The sequence below is a fragment of the Acomys minous genome, assembly GCF_964271855.1.
Source record: "Acomys minous genome assembly, chromosome: 8".
In the NCBI taxonomy this organism is placed as follows: domain Eukaryota; kingdom Metazoa; phylum Chordata; class Mammalia; order Rodentia; family Muridae; genus Acomys; species Acomys minous.
In genome coordinates this window covers 43294591-43302829 of record NC_140489.1, presented here as the reverse complement: position 1 = coordinate 43302829, position 8239 = coordinate 43294591, and the positions used below count along the sequence as shown (strand labels likewise).

General features: G+C 47.1%; 1 long non-coding RNA gene across 1 annotated transcript; it reads left to right on the top strand.

Annotated features, from left to right (window-relative positions):
• The first annotated feature begins 965 nt into the window (after positions 1-965).
• LOC311603925 lies at positions 966-8036 on the top strand. The gene is made up of 3 exons (XR_014781330.1): positions 966-1181; positions 4518-4615; positions 7914-8036. It is a non-coding gene; the product is annotated as an uncharacterized lncRNA (long non-coding RNA).
• Positions 8037-8239: the final 203 nt, after the last annotated feature.

The window sequence follows — 8239 nt, the reverse complement described above, 5'->3', positions numbered from 1 at the left end:
GTCTGAAGGTGAATTTTCGAACATGAAGGCTCAAAGCCTAGAGGCATTTAGATGGGGATGTAAAATCGGTTCAGGAAGTGAAGAATGAGAGAGAAATGCACTCGTTAAACCGTTGCTTACTGAGAAACAACAAATAGAACTGCAAATGAAAGGGGCTGGGACAGGGCTCCGGTAGTATAGGCGCTTGCCTCGCAAGCCTGAAGACCTGAGCTCAGTCTCTAGAGAAAGCCAGCCATGGTACTGCGTGCGTATAACCCCAGCCATGGGGTGACTGGAAATGGAAGCAATTGGTTGTCTGGGGTTGGCTGGCTAACGACTCTGGGTTATGTGGTGAAATGCTAAGACGGTGGAAGATCCTGTCACAAACCACAGGTAGAAGGTCCCTGAGGACCGTGTGTGAAGTGTACATCACAGGACTCCTACGGAAGGCCTTAAGCACAAAGATGTAGTTGAGGGTTGCAATTATTATGTTATTCAATTCCTAAGTACTTGGTGAGATGGGCAGTATTGTGGCCCCAGGGCAGGCAGCAGCAAGCTGCCCGCCCGCTATCTGCTATCTTATTAAGGTAACCCTGAGTTGATGTGGTGAGCGGAGAGAAGCAGCTACAAAGCTTTCCTTGCTTTCTTCAGGGCAGCTGCGGCTCAGACGGTGGGAGCAGAAGTCACAAGATTAAACTTGAGAGCTGCTTAAGAAGGGCTTAGGCCTGCTTACACGGGGTTTTCTCACCCTTTCCCCTCCTTCCTGCTTCCTGCTTCCTACTTCCTGCTTCCTGCCTGGAGGCCTGTTGGGATGTCTAAATTTCTGGCACCAACTCATAACCCCACAAAGAAAACCACAAGGTGGAATTGGAGAAGCAAGGATAAAGGGCGCTTAATAGCCTTGTAATGCTCACCTCTGGTCTTACTTGTTTAAGTGAAAGAGAAATATATTATCGTATTTAAGCCCGTGTTCATTGCTGGCTGTTGTGCATAGCATCTGATCCAACCCCTAACTTGTATCAGTGTTGGGCAGAACAAGCTGGGGAAGGCTGGCCCCTATCCGCAGGTGTTCCCACTGCCGTGGATGACGGGAGCCAGCCAGCGGTCCTTGAACCGGATTTGTCTAGAGTCATCAACTCTTTGTGTCTGGGGCCGGCATCCAGAGCACAGCCTGGTTGGGAGCCGCCCATCAGGTACACTGAGTAAGTAACTGTCCCTCAGCCATTCTTCAGGGAACTATTTCTCAGGGACGGAAAGATCCTCACATCTGACATGTTCCCAGGATGGCGTCGGTACGGAGCTTGTGAGAAATCTAAAGTGCTTTCAGATACTGAAAGAAAAACATGAATTGGAGGTGACAGATTAAAATGGAACAAGAGAACCCGAACATTGGGTTGCGCTTTAAAAGAGTGTGTTTCTGATAGGGAAGTGCAGGTGTGTTTTTTTTGAAGGAGACAGGAAAGACTTTACGAAATGGAAAGAAGTGGCCATCTCAAATCCCCTTTGCGAAAATATTGTTTGCTGGCTGTGGAAATAGCAAAGGTAACTTTGTAACTAATTGAAACAGTTTATAAAGATTACATGGGGCAAGGGTGGTGGCGCACACCTTTAATCCCAGCACTTAGGAGGCAGAGGCAGGTGAATCCTTGTGAGTTTGAGGCCAGCCTGGTCTACAAAGCGAGTCCAGAACAGCCAAGGCTACACAGAGAAACCCTGTCTTGAAAAAGCAAAAACCCAAAACCTTTGAATCTCAAGTGTGTTTGATATGTAAGGCTGTCTGGGTAGCCTCCTGCTCTCCATACTCACTCACAGGCCTTTGGAACCCTCAGGGTTCTTTTCCCCCTCAAGTTCCTATCTTGGTCGTCTCCCCAAATCTGTGCATCCACCAATCTGGTTCTATTCAAGGTGGCAGCAGGATGCTTAATCCAGAATCCTTCCCTTACAAACAAAAGCAGCGTGTCTTGACGACACCTTGGCTTTGCTTTGTGGAGAGTCCGGGTGTTTGTTGAGAGCGTTAGAGATTAATGCTCACCACAGAGAATGAGCAAATGAGCAGAGAGCCCCAGCGGTCAGCAGGCGAGGCTGGAAAACATCTAGCTGTGGAACGAAAACTATTCTGGCATCAATGTTTTGTGGCTAGCGAGCTTAGGGTCGGGGGTGGGGTTGGGGGCATCTAAGCATAGGATGGTAGCCGAGCTTGCAGAGACTGTCTCCTGGTGGCTTTCAGAGGGCTGTGGCTGTTGCTGGGTAGCTTAGGCTATAGCTGGGGAGGTGGAGGGCATGAGCCATGAGCCGTACTTGTGCCGCAATCAAACATAGCCTCAAACATCAAAGTCAACTGGCTGGTCTCTGTGACCTGAGATCCCCTGATAGATGCTGAGGCAGCTGCTCCGAGGTTGAGTAGCCAACTGGGTTCAACCAAGACACTGAGGAAGCTGAGTTAATCATCAAGCAGGGATCTGAGGGAGGGAAGAGGCCCAGGGCCCAGATGCATAGATCTGTGGCTATGGGGTTGATGAGGTAGAGAAAAGGGAGTAGACCAATGGGAGGACAAGATCACAAAGGGAGGAGGGCCCCAGAAAGAATCCAAGAGGCACGGAAAAAGAGCTGACGAAAGAGTAGAGACAGAAGTGGTAGGGGACTTCTGCCTCAGCTTGTGTATGTGTCCAGATGTTTATATATGAATGCACACATGTGCAGAGGTCAGATATCAGTATCAGATGTCTTTCTCAATTGTTCTCTGTCTTGTTTTTTTCAAGCAGGGTCTCTCGTTGGCCTGGCGCCCACTGACTGATTCAGGTGGACTGGCTAGCCTGTGAGCCCGAGGATCTCCCCCTGTCTCTACCTCCCAAGTCCATGACATCATGCCCAGATTTAACGTGGGCGCTGACGGTTGAACTCAGGCTTTGTGGCTGTATAGCAAGCACTTTACTGTCTGAGCTGTCTCCCCAGTCCCCTAAAGATGCTTTGAAGAGACTGACTGGGTTAGATCAGTACTAGGGAGTGCCTTGTCTTAGGTGGAGACATCCCTGAGGCCGGCCAGCCAGGCCACAAGTGCTCTAGCTGGGGCTTGTCAGGCCCTTTGTCTGCCAGGAAGCAACTCACCAGGAACCTCTCCAGCACCTGTCCGCCCACGTTGGTGCTAGGCACCCAGGGGCATCTAGTGTTATTGATTTGCTGGCGCTATGATTCAGGACTTTTCAAGCTGACCTCTTGGCTCAAGGAGAGTTCCTCCACACCAAGAGGGCAGAAACACGAGGCTTGCCTTCTCATGCATACTGCAAAAGACACCAGGGATTATGGGAGAAACAATGTTGAGTTGTCTGGCTAGTTGCAATGGGGATCCATGGGGTAACTCAAAAAAGGAATACAAGAAGAAATAGAGAGATGGAGATTCAGCTCAATGGTAGATTATTTATATAACATGCACAAGACAGGGCCGGGCGGTGGTGGTGCATGCCTTTATCCCAGCACTTGGGAGGCAGAGCCAGGCAGATCGCTGTGAGTTCAAGGCCAGCCTGGTCTACAAAGTGAGTCCAGGACAGGCAAGGCTAACACAGAGAAACTCTGTCTTAAAAAAAAAAAAAAAAGACTTTAGGTTTGAACACTGTGGGGGGGGGGAATATCACTATAGGGTTTGGACTTGGGTGATGAGGGTTCAAAGAAACAGAATGATGTGCATTGAGCATTATCAGGAATAGGACAATTATGTGATTTTGTATCTTTAATAATCCTTAGCTAGAAGGCAGGCAGAATGTGGTAAGACTAAAGCTATAATTAGCAAAGAAACAGAAGTCACTCACATTAGCCAGGAAGGGGCATTGTTGGTCACTTCTGTGGTTTGGGCCATGCTCTTGTTTTCTGTATGGGTCCAGACATGATTATGGAGTAATCTTATTTTGTTTTGTTTGCTTTGTTTCTGCTCCATTGTGGTCAGAGTGGCCTTGTCTGCTGTTGATGCTCTGTGGAAATACTTACCTTCAAAGGAGCACGGTGTGGGTACCAGGCAGGGTGTGTGTAGGCTTCCTCATGCTCAGGAAAAAGCTGGGGCTTGTATCTAAAGGCAGCCAGCAAGCATCCCTCAGGAAACCGAATCTGAGGCTCCACAGCATGCAGACCTAAGCAGAAACTCCTCCTGAAAGCTCAGAATGAAGCTGAGGAAAGCCAGGTGCTCTGGTTCAGGGTTCCCTTCTTGACAAGCACTGTGGAGGAGCAGCACACGCTTGGGTGCTCGGTCAGAGGGTGCGCATTGGCGAGAGACAGGCAGTGCAGGTAAATAATAAAGTACATGGTCCCAGGTACTGCTAAGGGCTGTGTAGAAAACATGTAACTGGTACAGCTTGGGTAATAACTTCATAAGAACCTGAAGTAGGGCCTGGAGAGATGGCTCAGTGGTTAAGAGCATTGTCTGCTCTTCCAAAGGACCCAGGTTCGATTCCCAGCACCTGCATGGCAGCTCACAACTATCTGTTACCTCCAGTTCTAAGAGATCTGTCACCCTCATACCAATGCACATAAAATATTTTTTTCTTAAAAAGGGCCTGAAGTAGAGTGCCACATGATTCCACGGTGTTTCAAGAAGAGACGTTGGAAATGTTCGCATCACTGGCAACAGGAAGAAGCAAGTTGGCTGCCTGTGAGTGCAGGGGAGACAAAGGCAGAGGCAGGGTGGGTGTCCTGAGGCCACTAAAACCCTTTATGAAGGAGGTCATCAGTAGAACAGCCTTTTCTTATAAGGCAGAGGCTGGTCTGTCCCTGACACATTAGGGCCCAGAGCTGGAAATCTAAATTTCTACTCGCTGTGGGAAATCGTGGTTCAGAGAAGTGGGTGTTTATCTCCAATTGCTGCCAGAACAAAGTGCCACAGTTCGTTGCTCCAAACAAGACACACTTGGATAATTCTAGAGGTGGGAGCACTTATTAAAGGTAAGCGCTATTCTTTCCAGAAGCTTAAAAAAAAACCTGTCTTCATAAGCTACTTCACTTCTGGAGACCATGTATGCACCACCTTCCTTGGCCCCTGGACCCTTCCTCTATCTTCAAAGATGACCATACAGAGGCTCTGACTCGTTCTCTCTCTCTCTCTCTCTCTCTCTCTCTCTCTCTCTCTCTCTCTCTCTCTCTCTCTCTCTCACACACACACACACACACACACACATTGTTTTACACACACAAAGAGACACTCTCTGTCACTCTCATACACGAACACTCTCCCTCTCCTTCACACTCTGTCACACACATTCACATTCACAGCCTCTCTGTATATCTGTCTTACTCTCACACACTCTCACACACAGACACTCTGTCTCTCTCACATATACACACTTTCTCATACATGCACTTTCTCTCTCTCTCTCTCTCTCTCTCTCTCTCTCTCTCTCTCTCTCTCTCACATACACACACACACACACACACATACACACACACACACACACACACACACACACACACCGTGTCTCTCATTGTCTTTCTCACTGTCTCTTTCTGTGTCTCTGTTTCTCTCGGTGTGTCTCTGTCTCTCTGTCTCTGTGTCTGTCTGTCTCTCTGTCTCTCTGTCTCTCTCTCACACACACACACTCTCTCTGTCTCTCTCTCTCCACTCTGCACACTTCTACCATCTTCTATCATTCTCAGACTCTGACCTATCTCCCTCTGTAAGATTCTCTGTGATTATCCTGGGCTGACCCAGATAATATAGAGTAATCTCCCCATTGCCAAGCTCTTAATTTAATAGCATTGTCAAAGTCCCTCAGCGTGGGCCATGGACACACAGAAATGTCTGTGCACTCTTCATTCCACGCTCAGGCACTTGACTGTGTCAGATCCTTCCATTGGTGCTGGGGACACCGTGAGAGGTAAGACCTCCCTGTTCCCGTGGAGTTTAGTATCAAAAGCCAAGTAATTCACTTGTGAGCACAAAATTGTAACTAAGATTCCCTAAGGCAAGGCTCATGGTGCGATGAGAGTTCATCAGCAGAGCCTGAACTTGGTCTCTCGGCTGTGATAGCCGAACAAGATCTGATAGCTACGTGTGTGTGTGTGTGTGTGTGTGTGTGTGTGTGTGTGTGTGTGTAGCGGGAAACAGAGTAGAGTAGCATTTCTGGTTGAAGGACCACAGTGAACAAAGGCAAATGTGAGGCACATCATGTGTCCAGAGACCTTAGAGAAGGTCAGGGTGTCTTCACCCTAACCATTAGGGGGACAGAAGTCATGGCGCAGACCAGGGAGCACAGTAGGGTGTGCTGGCTCTAAGAGTCATCATGTGGACAGGGAGCAGCCTGGGAGAATCTCATCATTGCTAGTTTGTTTATAACCTGAAAACAATCCATTAGATGCAGAAGAAAAGAATCACATTATCACCCTGAATAGGTTTGTAGGCTGCCCAAGTTGTTCTTGGGTGTCCACAGCTGGTCAAAGGCCAGCGCACACACAGTGAAGACCATTCATAGCTGTCCTTACTCCTCAGAGGCTTTCCCAAGTCTCTCTCACACAGCATGGCAATGGACTCCCACAGAGCAGCTGTGAAGTGCACTGTCATCCTGTGGAAGGTACCTAGCAACGTGTCCCAGTGCCCACGGACTGGGCCCACGTGGACCTTGAATTCATGCTGCTTTTTCTAGATTTAAAATTGTATTTTCCCACAAACCACAACTGAGTCACCTGATACCCGTCCCTCCCTTTCTTTCTCTTCTTCCTTCTCTTCCTCCTCCGAAAGCATAGAACTACAGCATTTTCAAGGTGGAAAGGGGGCCTTGAGCAGAGTCACAGCTGTCACCTTGTCGGAGGCTTCATTTGGAAATTGTGGGAAGTTTGAATATTTTGTGAAGCCTTAATATTTTCTTTTAAAGAGAATAGAAGGGCTATTTTCCACTAGTGGAAGAGACAAGTAATTATTCTGGTCGTTTCTAGTGACTCACTATTGACTCTTAGCACATGTACTGTAATGGAAAGATTTTGTCCTGTCATTAATTCACTGTGACCTCAGAAGGCACATCACCTCAAGTGCCCTCTGTCTCCACACCCTCAGAAGTAAAAACATGAAGCTACCACAAGTGATGATGTTGTACATTTTTTTACATCAAAACTCAGTGCATGCACACACAAGACACACATAATCACAAAGACACAGACACACAGAGATGTACACACAAACACAAAGACACACAGACACAAACACACAGCGTCATATAGACACACACGGACATACATACAGGGATACACACACACAGACACACACAAAGACATACACATACACACACAAAGACACTGACACACAGAGACATGAGCACACAAAGACAGACAGACAGACAGACACACACACACACACACACACACATACACACCTGTGAACACCCAGAGCAAGAACGCAGTATAAAAACAGATGAGTCAGGCAAGTTAGTGTACAACACTACTCAACCACTGTCACAGAACTGGAATAAAAATTCCAACAACTGGAAAAAACTTGGCACAAAAGTATGCTGGCAATTTAATAATGGCACAGTCATCACGCTTTCTTTTTAAGCATTACTCTCATTAAAAAAAAACTTACAATGCTATAATAGTTCAGTAGTGTTTTTTAAAATTTAATTAAATTTGATCAAAGTTGATCAAATACATTTCAGTTTATAGAAGCTTATTTTTAATATTATATGATGAACGTGACTTAACTTGCAATAGTATGGTGCTGCGTGCTTAATGTTTGGCAGTCAACATACACATTTACCTCAAGATTTTCAGGAAGGTTGTAAAGTTGCTATGATGTGTGCTTCTGAAGAATGCTACACACATGATGGCATGAAGTTTTGGATTTTATCATAATTCTGAATATTTGAAAATATAATAACAATGTCCACCCTGGTGTTTCAAAGCTTAAGTAAAATAAAACCCCAAATCCCAGCATTGCCTTTTTGTCTGTGTTTCCTTTGCCTCCATAGAACTGGGGAAGTACTGGCTTCTGTGCTCCAGGCTGCTCCAGAATGCTCCAGGATGCTCTATGATGCTCCATGATGCTCCAGGATGCTCTATGATGCTCCAGGCTGCTCCAAAATGCTCCATGATACTCCATGATGATCCAGGATGCTCCAGGATGCTCTATGATGCTCCAGGCTGTTCCAGAATGCTCCATGGTGCTCCGTGATGCTCTATGATGCTCCAGGATGCTCCAGGATGCTTTGAGGGCCTGGCACTGTCCCCAAGCTCTCAAACACCTCTGATGACTGAAAGGAAGGAAGAGTGTGATAAGGAGAGGAGAAGGAAAACA